Source organism: Acinonyx jubatus, chromosome B3 (genome assembly GCF_027475565.1).
Source record: "Acinonyx jubatus isolate Ajub_Pintada_27869175 chromosome B3, VMU_Ajub_asm_v1.0, whole genome shotgun sequence".
Lineage (NCBI taxonomy): Eukaryota > Metazoa > Chordata > Mammalia > Carnivora > Felidae > Acinonyx > Acinonyx jubatus.
In genome coordinates, this window is record NC_069386.1 from 89,141,350 (window position 1) to 89,155,524 (window position 14,175).

The following is a 14,175-nucleotide window of genomic DNA, read 5'->3' on the forward strand; positions in this document are numbered from 1 at the left end:
GGTCTGCCAAGTTTCAAAAGAGAGATCAGTCACGAGTCTTATAGGTCTCCCTTTATATGTGAGGGCACGTTTATCCCTTGCTGCTTTCAGAATTTTCTCTTTATCCTTGTATTTTGCCAGTTTGACTATGATATGTCATGCAGAAGATCGATTCAAGTTACGTCTGAAGGGAGTTCTCTGTGCCTCTTGGATTTCAATGCCTTTTTCCTTCCCCAGTTCAGGGAAGTTCTCAGCTATAATTTCTTCAAGTACCCCTTCAGCACCTTTCCCTCTCTCTTCCTCCTCTGGGATACCAATTATGCGTATATTATTTTTTTTGTGTATCACTTAGTTCTCTAATTTTCCCCTCATACTCCTGGATTTTTTTATCTCTCTTTCTCTCAGCTTCCTCTTTGTCCATAACTTTATCTTCTAGTTCACCTATTCTCTCCTTTGCCTCTTCAATCCGAGCTGTCGTTTCCATTTTGTTTTGCATTTCGTTTAAAGCGCTTTTCAGCTCCTCGTGACTGTTCCTTAGTCCCTTGATCTCTGTAGCAAGAGATTCTCTGCTGTCCTCTATACTGTTTTCAAGCCTTCCAGGACATTTATAGAAGACATGTAGAGATTTGTTCTTAAGAAATTAAAGACATATTTGTTTATAGCACATAGTGATGCTTAACACATTTTTCTCCCTTTCTTTAGATGAGGATTAATTTTTCAGTATGAATTGCTGAATTTGAATTCATATTTTATACTTTATTTTTAAATTTAATAGTGTGATAAAACTGAACGTTGTAAACAGAGAATATTATTTGGAAGAAACATTGGTTTATTTCCTGTTTGAATCAGAGATGATCCAATATATTTTTTTTATAAATGCCATCAACTTCTGGAAGAAATCCCCTTTAGAACCTTTTAGAAACTCACTGTTTATATGAATGGCTGAAGGGAAAAAAAATAGAATAAGGGAAAAGAAAGTAGAGATTGTTTTTAAAACATAAAGGAGGAAATTACCAGGTTTAGTAAATTAATACTGTGGCTTGCATAAAAACATGGTTGATGGTTCTAAACACTTTTTCCATGTTAAAAACTAAATATTACATTATTAAGAGTTGAAAACAAAAATAATTTGCTAAGAAGGTAACTCTTGGGGCACCTGGGTGGCTCAGTCAGGTAAGCGTCTGACTTCGGCCCAGGTCATGATCTCAAGTGAGTTCGAGACCCTCATTGCCCTCTGTGCTGACAGCTCAGAGCCTGGAGCCTGCTTCAGATTCTGTCTCCTTCTCTTTCTGCTCCTCTTCTGTTCTCTCTCTCTCTCTCTCAAGAATAAACAAACACTAAAAAATAAAAATTCTCTACATTAACAGAAACTAAGAAAAAGAAAGTACATATATATGTATATACATACATACAAAAATATTTATTTATGTATTTTTGAGAGAGAGAGAGAAGACAGAGAGAGAGAGCATGAGTGAGGGCATGTGGGGGAGGGGCAGAGAGGGAGGGAGACAGAGAATTTCAAGCAGGCTCCAGGCCCAGTGTGGAAGCCCACATGGGGCTATACCTCACAACTGTGAGATCATGACCTGGGCTGAAATCAAGAGTCATATGCTTAACCAACTGAGCCATCCAAGCGCCCCTTATTTATTTTTTTGATGCTTTGTTTTCTCTGAATGTCTGTTCCATTCTCCTTGCCATCTGCTCATTGCTCTGATTTGCCATTGGTGTCAAAGTAGAGCATTATGTTACATGCTGCAACAAGGCCAGTGCCCAAATGGTTAATGTAGTTTCATATTTCTCCTCTTTCAAATTTTCATAAAAGAGAAGTATGATTGTTTAAACTCCTTAATCTGTTGACCTTCATCAGTCTTCCTTTGGTCCAATAATACTCATAAATAGATCTTCATCATGGGGTTCTTATCAAGATTGAGATAATACCATTAAAATTTTTCCTAAAGTGATTGGCATTAAAATATTGTAGCTAGTCTTAATACCAATATGAGAAATATTGTTAATATAAGTGTCAGTAAATCAAACTATTGGATATAGAAAAGAATAAAAATATCAAAATTGGCCAAAGTCAAGAAGATAAAAAATCATAAAAGTATAAAGACACTAAAATGAAATTAGAAATAGTAAAATATTAAAATAAGTACAAGTGCTATAACATTGATATTATTACTATCCTGATTAATACAAAATAAAGAAAAACAAATACTAGAAATGAAGGGAGAAATACCTGTCTATCATTTGGTAGTGACAAAATTAATAGCATTAAACAAAGATTTAAAAAAATGGAAACATAAGTCTTTTTACTGATGTGTGACTTTGGGCAAGTCATTTAATCTTGTCATGCTTTATTTTCTTCATCTAAGAGTAGAGATATTAATAACAAAATTATGAGCTTTTGGTACATAACTTAGAGTATAATAGCTATTCAATATATGGTAACTAATAATCAAATTTAATTTATTAAATTTGGTTAAATTACTTACATTTTGGATAAGTTTTTAAAAAACATGTTTATTGAGAAATAATTGGAATACAATAAATGACACATATTCCCAGTGTGCATTTTTATGTGTCAGGATTTTGTTGAATCAGCATTTGTTAAGTATAACCTCAGGGTGCTGGATGGTGAGCGGCAGGGCAGTTCTCAGAAAAGACTGCAAGAGAAATTGAAATAGAGAAGTTTATTGGTCATGATCCTGGAGGGAGGTACACAGCATGCTATGAGGTGCCACATGGGGAGATGGTGACAGAGTGCAAGCTGAGAGAGAGGCAATACCTGAGGCATAAACCCTTATGAGGGTCTGTGGCTGGAGTGCTTTGGAGTTCCCAAGGTATATCCAGATCTGTCCATTCAAAACAAAGACAGAGGTGTTCTGGGTAAGCAATGTGGGGGTCTTACCTAAAGGGCACACAGGGGAAGGACCTGGAAGGCAGAGACTTTACACAAGGACTATTGGGGAAGTCATATCAGGAAATTAGTTTTACTTGTGACTGGGGTTGGCATGTAGGGCATGCACTTGCATGAGGCACTATATAAAGGTGTCAGCACCACCCCCCTCCCAAGCTCACTCGGTCAAAGGAAATGGATGCTGAGGTGGCAATACCTACAGCAGCTTACCTAAACTGTCAACAGTATGTTACAACATGTATATGTCAATGAAACCATCATCACAATTAAAAGTTTCCTCATATGCCTTTGTAATCTTTGTAATCTTTGTAATCTTCCTCTGTATTCTTGAATCTGCCCCTTGCTATCCAAACTTATTCTGAAAACAATTTCTATTACTAGACCTTGGTTTGCATTTCTTGGAATTTTTTTATGAATGGAATCATAGAATATGCACTAATTTTTGTCCAGCTTCTTTTACTCAGTGTAATTATTTTAAGATTTATATTGTTGTGCATTTCAAGAGTTAATAGCTTTATTCCTGAGTAGTATTGTTTTGCATGTATGACACAGTTTGTTTAATCCATTCCCATGTTGATGGACATTTTGATTGATTTAGGTGCTGTAGTGAACATGTTTTTGGTATAATTTCTTTGTAGAAATATAAATTTCAATCCTCTTGGGTAACTATAGTGGAATGGGGTATATTTAAATTTTTTTTTAAGAATGCTAGACTATTTTCTAGAGTGGTTCTACCATTTTATATTCCTGTCTATAGTGCATGAAAGTTCTTGTTCCTGTATGTCCTACCCGAAACTTGCTCTGGCCAGTATTTTTAAATTTAGTCATTTTAAGAAGTGTGTGTTTACTTAATTGTGTGTTTGTGTGTGCTTAAAGTTGTTTCAAGTTTACAACAAACGTGAAAGGAAGGCAGAAATGTTCCATATACCCAATGCCCTCATACTTGCATACCCTCATCCACTGTCGGCATAACTCACCCCTAATTTTGCAGGCGTTTTTTTTTTTTAACCACGGTTGAACTTACAATGATATAATCACTCAAAATCCATGGTTGGTTCACTCTTACTGTTAAGACTGATGAATTAATGACATATATCTATCATTATCATAGCATACAGAATATTTTCAGTGTTGTAAAATTCCTTTGTGTTCTGCATATCCAATCTTCCTCTTCAACCCCCCATCTCTGGCAACCATTAATCTTTTTATTGTGCCTGTAGTTTTGTGTCTTCCAGAATGTTGCATATTTGCAATCATATAGTATAGTGCTTTCTCATATTGGCTTTATCCATTTTAGCAACATACATTTAATATACCTCCATATGTTTTCTGTCTTGATAGTTTCTTTTCTTTTAGTTTTTTTATTTAAATTCCAGTTAATATACAGTGTAATAGTATTTTCAGGTGTACCACTTAGTGATTCAACATTTACCTACAACAACTGGTGCTCATCACAGGTGTTCTTCTTAATCCCTATAACCTATTTAACCCATACCCCCACGAGCCTCCCCTCTGGTAACCATCAGTTTGTTCTTTGTAGTTAAGAGTATGTTTCTTGGTTTGCCTCTCTTTTATTTCCCCTATGTTTATTTGTTTTGTTTGTTATATTCCACATGTGAGTGAAATAATATGGTATTTGTCTTTCTCTGACTGACTTATTTCACTTAGATCCATCCACATCATTGTAAATAGCAAGATTTCATTCTTTTTTAATGTTTATTTATTTTTGAGAGAGAGAGAGAGAGCAAGCATGAGCAGGGAAGAGGCAGAGAGAGAGAAAGAGAGAGACACAGAATCTGAAGCAGGGTCCAGGCTCTGAGCTGTCAGCACAGAGCCCAATGCGGGGCTCAAACTCACAAACTGTGAGATCATGACCCGAGTGAAAGACCCTTAACCGATTGAGCTACCCAGGTACACCAAGACTTCATTCTTATTTATGGCTGGTAATATTCCATTGTGTGTGTGTGTGTGTGTGTGTGTGTGTGTGTGTGTGTGTGTTTCTGTTCATTTATTAGAGTTGGTTTTTCTTATTGAGTTTTGCAGTCAGTTGTCTATATCTTCTGAATTTATGTTATCATATATAATTTGCACATATTTTTTCCCAGCTTGTGGCTTGTCTTTCCAAACAGTATCTTTTGAAGAGCAGAAATTAAGTTTTATAATGCCCAATTTACCAATTTGTTCTTTTATAGATTGTTCCCCTTTTTTTATCTTAGAAATTTTTTTCTTACCCCAAGGCTACAAAAGCTTTCTCCTGTATTTTCTTTAGAAGTTTTACAGTTTTAGATTTTACAATTAGGGTGATCTATTTTGAGTTAATTTTTATGTAGGTAATAGGCCAAAGTTTTATGTTGTTTTCGTGTTTGTTTTTTCACATGGATATCCAGTTACTCCAGAATAAATTTTTGGAAAGTCTATCACTGTCCATGAAATTTTCTTGCATTTTAGCTGAGAAACAATTGTCTAAGTATGAGTGAATATATTTCTGTACTCTATGTGATCTATTTTGCTGCATTCATGCCTAAACCATTCTCTTATAATGTCTCCAGATTAAGCATTCCTCTTATTTCATTTTTCTTTTACAAAATTGTTTCAGTCCTTTGAGGTGTTTTATTGTTTTTGTTTTGTTTTTTTAATTTATTCATGGATGTTAGAACCATTTTGCCCATTTCTACAGAAAAGCCTGCTGGTATTTTGACTGGAATTTCACGTAGTTTTAGATTGATTTCAGGAGAACTGACACCTTAACATGATATCTTCTTACCATGAACAGGGTGTATTTCTCCGTTTTTGAAGGTCTAATTTAATTTCTCTCAGTTATGTTTTGCAGCTATTAGGGTACTTTTTTTTTCTTTAATTGGAAGCCTACTATCTTTAGAGACCAATTTTCTGAATTAAGTTTTCTCAGTTTTAAAATACTCAGAGTTGTTTGTACTTTCCCATGTTGACCTTTATAGGAACACTCTCCAACTTCTCAACTCCTTTAGTTCTTTATTAAAAGCAGTATTCTGAAGAAGTCAACCTGAGCTTCCCCAAAGTAAAAATCAATTTGATTGTTGTAAGAGGAGTGACCACAACAATTACTTAGACTTCCTTCCAGTGTAAATAGACTGATTCTGAGTTCAAAAGGAAATAGATAGAAATGGAGAGGATAATACTTATATTCTTCCTAGGTGAGAAAGAGTCATCTAGAGCACTAAAAAGTGGTTTGTAATTTTAGGAAGTTAGAATAGATATCAGAAAAATTGCTTTCATTATGATAAAGAGTAGATCTGAATAGATGGGTACAATTCTGAAATTTAGAAATGGGGAAATAATTTTTAATTTGATAGAACTGGTTTAAAAATCACTAGACAATAAAATATGGTATTTTTGTTTTGTTTTGTTTTAAGATATACAGTGGTCATGTGAAATCAGATTATGATGACACTGTAATGTTCTGTTTAGATATTTATTTTTTAACAATTTTTTAAATATTTTATTTTTGATGCAGAGAGTGAGTGTGAGCAGGAGAGGGGAAGAGAGAGAGAAAGAGGAAGACACAGAATCAAAAGTAGGCTCCAGGCCCTGAGCTATTAACACAAAGCCAGTGTGGGGCTTGAACTCACAAACTGTGAGGTCATGACCTGAGCCAAAGTCAGATGCTTAGCCAACTGAATCACCCAGACACCCCTGTAATATTCTACTTAGGAGTTTAATTTCACTCTTTATGTAATAATCAACTATTAAATGTTTTTATTTGCAAGCAATTAAATCAAGCATAAATTTAAGATTATAATCTGGGACCAGTGTGAAGGATCATAGGAGGAAGCACAGACACTGTCATCATGAAGTACTAGAATTACCTCCAATGAGGGGAGTATTTAGGGCAATGAGGTTGGAAATGGGAGCCTATCAGTGATGTGCCCTACAAGAGAAGGAACACAATACATGTGACTTTGACAGGACATTGTTTTGCTATCTGGACTCTCATTCTCTGAATTCTAGTAGACTATTGCATTTCTGTAATGCATGGAAGAAATCCAGCCATCATTAGTCTGCCTTTACTATGTGCTAATTGTATGTGTCTATAATTAAAATGACGTATTCACTGATGTATGCACTCATTTAACCTGCATTAATTTAAAAATTGTGTTAGTATGTGCTTGGTGATATTTACTTACTATATGAAGCATTTAGCAGCTATTTGGATATGAATCTATACTTTTATCCCAAATAATTAAAGCAGGCCTAAAGAATGTATATTGACAAAACATTATTGGAATTTAAGTTATAAATAGCTGAAAATAATTTCTTTTGAACATTCTATAATTTTAAACTTTCCAAAAATCTTTATTTTTTGGCTTCTAATTAGTATGAATTAATGAGGTTCTTGCTATAAAATTCATTCCAATTTTCTCACTAATCAAAATTCATTCTTGCCTGCTATGAAGGTGTGGTTTGGATGATTGAATATTATGTTCTCTGTGGTTTCTCCACTCATAGGTCAATTAACTCCTTTGCTTCAACTCCTCTGTTTGGAAAATGGCTCTCTCACTGCTTGTAATTCAGCTTTCTCACAGGAGTGCTGTGAAGTATAATGAAGAAGGAAGCAGCACTGACAAATTGAAACTGAATGGAACTGAGAATTCAAGGATCTATGATTTGCACCTGGTCTTGCTAGTTAAGAAACATTGTAAATTAAACAACTTTTTCTAGACCTAAATTGTCCTTGTATAAAAGAATGGAATGAATTTTTCCATTATTTTTTTGAAAGACTTAAGTACCACCTGTGAGAGAAGAGATAAAAAGGGGGAAATAATAGCCAGAAGTAAAAGTAAAGAATATTAAATTGAAATACAGAAAGATCATTCTGGAAAGAGAAAAATGGGAGGGTGGGGGAGGTGAGAAGGAACATCAGCAGATCCTGTGCTTCAAAGGAGAGGACAGAACCTGGGACTCATTTTTCCCTAGATACTTTTAGGCACATTAGGGTAAAACTTCAAACTAAGAAAGGTGTGGGAAGAACTGGCAGTGTGAGTGTGGGAAAAGGTAGCATTAACAGAAAGCTGATCTCCCTGGTAATAGGTTGGCTACCTGTTGGTTCTCATCTGGGGGGGAAAAAAAAGAAAAGATGAGTTGAGAAAACAAAGACCCATACAGGAGGAGCAGACAAGTCATGAGAACATCTAAAGGCAGTTCTTTGTTGGAACACATCAGAGAAAATTGTAGTGGATCGATCCTTGGGTAATTTGAAGAATATTGTGAATGCCTTTAACAGAGCCTAGGTATGGGACAGCATTCTGTTAATTGTAGAAGTCTATGCATATGTTTAAAAGAGTATTAGAAGGAAGATATTAGATTCAAAATATACAGGATTTTTTTTTTAATTCTGGAGGTGGTCTACGTTGGCATTAATGTCATTACACGGGGCAAGGCAAAGTGATTTAACCTATTTAGAATTTTGTTGTTTCCTCAGATGACAACTTCCTATTTAAAGAGATCAACTTCATTTCTTTTCCTGAGACTTCCAGTGTGATTGTAGGAAAATGACATAATGAGGAAGTTAATAGCTCATTACTAATACCCTTTAAAGAAAACCGATCATAAGTATAATTAGTGACATGACAGCAGCCATAAATATATAAACTGAAGAGTCAAATAAATGTGCCTCATACTTAAGTATAGACCTGTGCCCAAGGAAGACGACATGAAAGAGGTTTCTATATCAGCATGTATTTGTAACATCGAAAATAGAGGAAACTGATGTATGACCACTAAACCTTATTCAGGTCAATTTGAAAGGTCATACATTTGTATCAGAATTTATCAGAATTTCATATTTACTCAAATATGAGTAAACATGAATATTTTTATTCTTAAAAATTCATGTACTATTCCTTAATAATTCCTAAGCTCTGTTGCTGTCAAACAGTTTAATATCATATGGTAATATCACCAGTACAGCAATTTTAAATTTATATTTTTATTAGAATTTCATTTGGCAATTATTCAAAGAAATACCATCTCTATCCTTGTCTTGCACTCTTACCTTTCACACTTAAATACCATCTCTATCCTTGTCTTACACTCTTACCTTTCACACTTACAAGTGTTTTCTTTTTTCCCTGATTCTATTTGAGACTCAACCCCCACATGGATTCTTACAATGAGGATAATAAAGCAGAAGAAACTTCTTAAACAGATCATAGCTTGTCGGTGGAAGAAGGATTTTGCATAGCTTGTCAAGGCCATTTCTTTGCTTATCTAACTACTTGGTTGTTACCTACTCTGTTCCCTACTGTTCCCTACTCTGTTCCCTATCATCCTACTCTGATGATAATGACATACTGCATAATGTCTTTTTAGGTGAACTCTGTAGATGGGAGCATCTTAGTGATATAAATATGTTTTGGCATTAACTTTCACCCAAATACTATTCTAGAAAATCTCCTGAGATCATCTATGTTTATCTTATGTTTAGGAAGTGATACATGTCCTATCTTCTCTGGATATACTTAGACTAGCATTGCTTTTCCAGGTAAATGTCTGGCAGACCCCCTGACTCTTCCTCCTTAGCTAATGCTTTATTCCCTTACATAGAGCCATCAGGAATTGTTTCTCTTCCTCTCTTTCCTTAGATCATGAGGAGGGACCAAGATGGGAGTGTGGTAATAACCCTCCAAACTTAGCAACCCTTTTACATTCTGCAATCTCCAGATAAAAAATAGGCAACCCCTTGTTCAGGCATACTCCCAAGTTCCAGGGGTATTTCTATTAATCACTATTTTTCTCACCAGAAATACAAACACATTCAAGGAGAAAAAAGTATTTTAAAAAACCCAAAATTTCCAATATCTGGAAATTCTGTGTCCATTGTGCTAGGTAGTCTCAAAGGTGTTCCCCATGACTACTACCTTCTGGTGCTCATACACTTGTGAAATGCCCTACCCTTGAAAGTTAAGGGAATCTTTGAATTGCTTCTAACCAGGAGAATACAGCAAAGGTGAAGGGATGTATACATGATTACAGTACATTTTCACCTATCTTATCAGGAAATTCTCTCCCCCATCAGATTTGTAGAGGCAAACTGGTCTGCTGTCCACATCTACATGGAGAGGGTCATGAGGCAAGGAACTGAGGACAGTCTCTGACCAACAACCAGGAAAGAAAGAAAAAACAAGAAACAAACAAAAACAACAACAAAGAAAATAAGATCTTTCTTCAGCAAGAAGCAGCTCTTTCCAAACTCAAGCCTTAGATGGTGCTCCAGTTCTGCCAGACATCTAGATCTCAACTTCATGAGATTCTGAAGCAAAGGATCAAGGTAAGCAGTGCCCAGAATCTTGATCCCTAGAAATTGTGAGCTAATAAATGTGAGTGTTTTTAAGGACCTAAATTTCTGAAAATGTTGTTATAAAGGAACAAATAACCAGTATGGTGAGGAAAGGCTAATCTCTCTTCTCTAGCAAGCTTTATATTTTGCATTGGTCAATAAGAGATAAGTTTGGAGAGAAACTAGTCCTTCTAGTTTGCATAGACCTTACTTCTCTCACAGTGAAAAGTTTGCCCCAGCCTTACCAAAAGTGATGGAGGTGGCTGGGAAAGGGAAGTGTTAATGATCTCGAGGAATGGAAATAAATAAAAAGGTGATGGAATTGCAATTAAAAAAAAGAACAAAAAAGGAAGTTTTCATGTGAAGCTGTAATATAGGAGGGACCTGTGGGAAAAGGAAGAGAATACATAATAAGAAAATGCTTACTAACAGTGAAAGCATGAGTAAAAGAAGAAAACCATACAAATAATTGTATACTATGAAAAATCTGTCTTCAATCCACCAAAACAAATAAATGAAGCAAAGTGAAGGAAGTGGAATACTATAAAACATCCAATAAGATTGTTTTTAATGGAGTTGTAAGGGACAGAGGCCAGTTTGATGTTACTAAAGGAAAATTAAGGCCAGAAATGATCAATTTTAGTAAAAGTAAGGTTCCTAAGTACAAATATGCATCCAATAGAGGAATATTTATTTTTCCAAAAGTTTACTCCTACAGGAAGACAAACCCAATTCAAAAAACACGCCTGCTTTGAAAGATAGGCATGTCAAAACAAACCCAGAAATTGGCAAATACTATTAAATATGCATCTCTTAATTTAATCATTGAAAATGCAGGAGGCAGAAAACTAAAGTATGGTTAATTTTATTCACATGATATGGCTTCCTTCTCCTATGTTATAATACTCACAGGCTGGAAAGCATAAATTTGTCCCTAGGAAGTAAAGAACATTTTAAAATTCCCACAGAAATGGGGCACATTCAGTCAACTTAGTAAAGATCTTTCTAGCTGTTTGTCAACCTTTGGCAAGTGTTTTGAATGTGATTACATTTTAAAGAAAGAGAAAATCAAAATATAGGTGGACATATTTGACAACTCCAAATCTACACAACAATGCAAAATATTATTTTGAAAAGAAAAGGGAAAGTGCACATTTTGAGGCTTTTTAAAATATTAAATATTAATGATAGTTCAACAAAAAAATAAATTCAAACTGAAAGGAATCTATTCAAAGCCTTCCCGAGCCACACTTAACACACTTAATAAAACTCAGGTGTCTGCATCTGGCCCTACATTCTCAGAAAGTAGACTCCAACTACAAGCATCTCCTTTGCTAGACTGACCACAACCCACATCCCAGACGAGTCCAAGACAGAACCCCTTGAAAAACCTTTCACCTCCTGTCCTGCCTGGCCAAGAGTTGTCCCCATGCCCAGCCCCTGCCATGGGCACAGCTGCAGCCCTCTCTCATGTCCTTCAAAACCCTTTAAAAGCTCCAGCCTGACAAAAACTCAAGGCCAACATTTCTCTTGATGTCTGTCCCCTCTCCTCCCTTGAGGAGTGAATAAAGTCTGTTCTGCTTCTTGCTCTACTGTTGATGCAATTCTTCTTCCCTAGTGTAACCAGCCACTCTACACAAATTGTCAGATATTTGTAGGGACTTGCTGAAGTTTTGACTTGTTATCTCTGGTGGTGACATATTTGACAAAAAAATAACAAGAAATAAACATATCACCACATACATCATTAATTTAGGAGCAATAGTGCTTGGAGACACAACAAAATAGAGTGCTTATATCTGAGGTCAGAGCAGCCATATGACAATGTATCTGGGATTCTGTTTTACAATATGTCAGGTTATTAGTTTTCATGAAATTTAGTGTTGAACGAGGTACCAGTCAATGGAATAGAAAGCAGAAAAATATACTAACGCTCAAGCATTTGTTGCACAAAGATTTTGATGCAGCTTTTAACTCTGAACATGTGCAGTTGATAAGGAAAAGGAAAATGGTGTGTTGAACCCATGGCTGGTAAACAAGGGGATGCTTTTTAAAAGTGATGTGGTGAATAAAATGCATTATGACTCCTACATTTTCAATCTGCGCGCAGAGAAAGGAGATGATGAGGAAAAGTAGATCATGAAAGAATTGAATACATGCTATCCTTCATTGTTGGATTTTTGAAAAGTTTGTGAAAAGGCTCAAAGATAACAGGAGAATTAAGTGATTATTTTCCTTTGTAATTGGAATCCAGAGGAAACGATGCTTGAAATAGAATTTGGCAATAAATAAAAATCACCTGGTAGAGAAAAGAAGGAAGGACATTCTAGAAAGAGAAACAACATATGCAAAGGAATGTCAACAGGAGATCTAAGTAGTTTCTTGTTGCTGGTTTTGTCTGTTAACGAGAGGCAGGAAGCAAAATGATACAGTCGGGAGACAGAAAAGAAATTGAAAAATCTGAGGAAAAGTACCAAGAGAACTGGAGAACTGGTAATTAATACGGGAGTGAGAAAGGGTGGAGTACAGGATGTCTAGGCAAGGACAACTGTGTAGATAATGGTGTCACCTACAGAGACAGCAAATATAAGAATGATCTGGGGGCATCTGGTGGCTCAGTGGGTTAAGCATCTGACTTCGGCTCAGGTCATATCTCGCAGTTTGAGTTCAAGCCCCATGTTAGGCTCTGTGCTGACAGCTCAGAGACCGGAGTCTGCTTCAGATTCTGTGTCTCCCTCTCTCTCTGCCCCGCCTGCTCACTCTGTGCCTCTCCCTCTTTCAAAAATAAATAAACATTAAAAAAAATAATAAAGTGTTTCAAAAACAGGAATGATCTGATGTATAGTCCTGAGTGATTAAAAAGAGAGCTAGCAAGAGCAGTTTGAGATAATTTTACTATGTAAGGTAGAAGTGGGGTTGCCAATTAAGGCATTTGATATAAGGGGCTAAAGTAAATTTATGATGTGATTTATAGATTAAAATGTATTTTAAAATATCTCACGTTTAAAAAAAATGTTTATTATTTTGGGAGAGAGAGCGTGCGGATAGGGGAGGGGGACAGAGAGAGAATCCCGAGCAATCTCTGTGCTGTCAGCCCAGAGCCCAGCACTGGCCTTGGTCAAACTATCAGGAGATCATGACCTGAGCCAAAATCAAGAGTGGGCGCTTAACTCACAGAGCCACCCAGGCGCCCCATCTTACACTTTTTATTGAATTAAAACTACCTACAGAAAAGTACACCAATCTTAAATATTTATTCCAATGAATTATCATAAAACTGCACACACTGTAACCTCCAGCCAGGTTGGGCAATAGAATAAAAATATTATCACAAAAGGCCTGTTTGTGATAACTCTGGAACACCATACACTCTGTCTCCTCAGCAGTAACCAGTATATGCAGTGTTAATATAACAGATTTGTTTTGCCTCGTTTTGATCTGTGTACGGTGGAATCATAAAGCGTATTCTTTTGTGTCTTACTTTCCTCTTTGTTATTATTTTTAAGTATCTTCCCCTGCACCTGTTGTCATTTTTCACTGCCTTTTCATTCAGGATTTTTAAAAAATTTAAAAAAATTGTCCACTGTTCCCCGCGCCCCCCCCCCCCCGTGGTTACTTCTATTGTTGACTCAGATGACAACATTTTTGTTTCCTTTTCTTTTCTTTAAGATCATTCTCTCGACCCCCGCTGACAATATGTAGCCACTATTTTCAGAGTTTTATTTTTTTCAGAGTTGTATATATGTGATTTATTTAACTCTCATGACAACCCATTGGGTAGATATTATTAATATTACATTTATTATATATAATTACATAAATTATTTCCATTGAATTTCTAGTATAATATCCTATAATATATAAAATATGAATAGTATTATGTTTTGTATATAATATTACCATTCCTTTTATACATAAGGATTCTGAGGCTCAAAGTTTAAATGACTTGCTCATTAGTTGT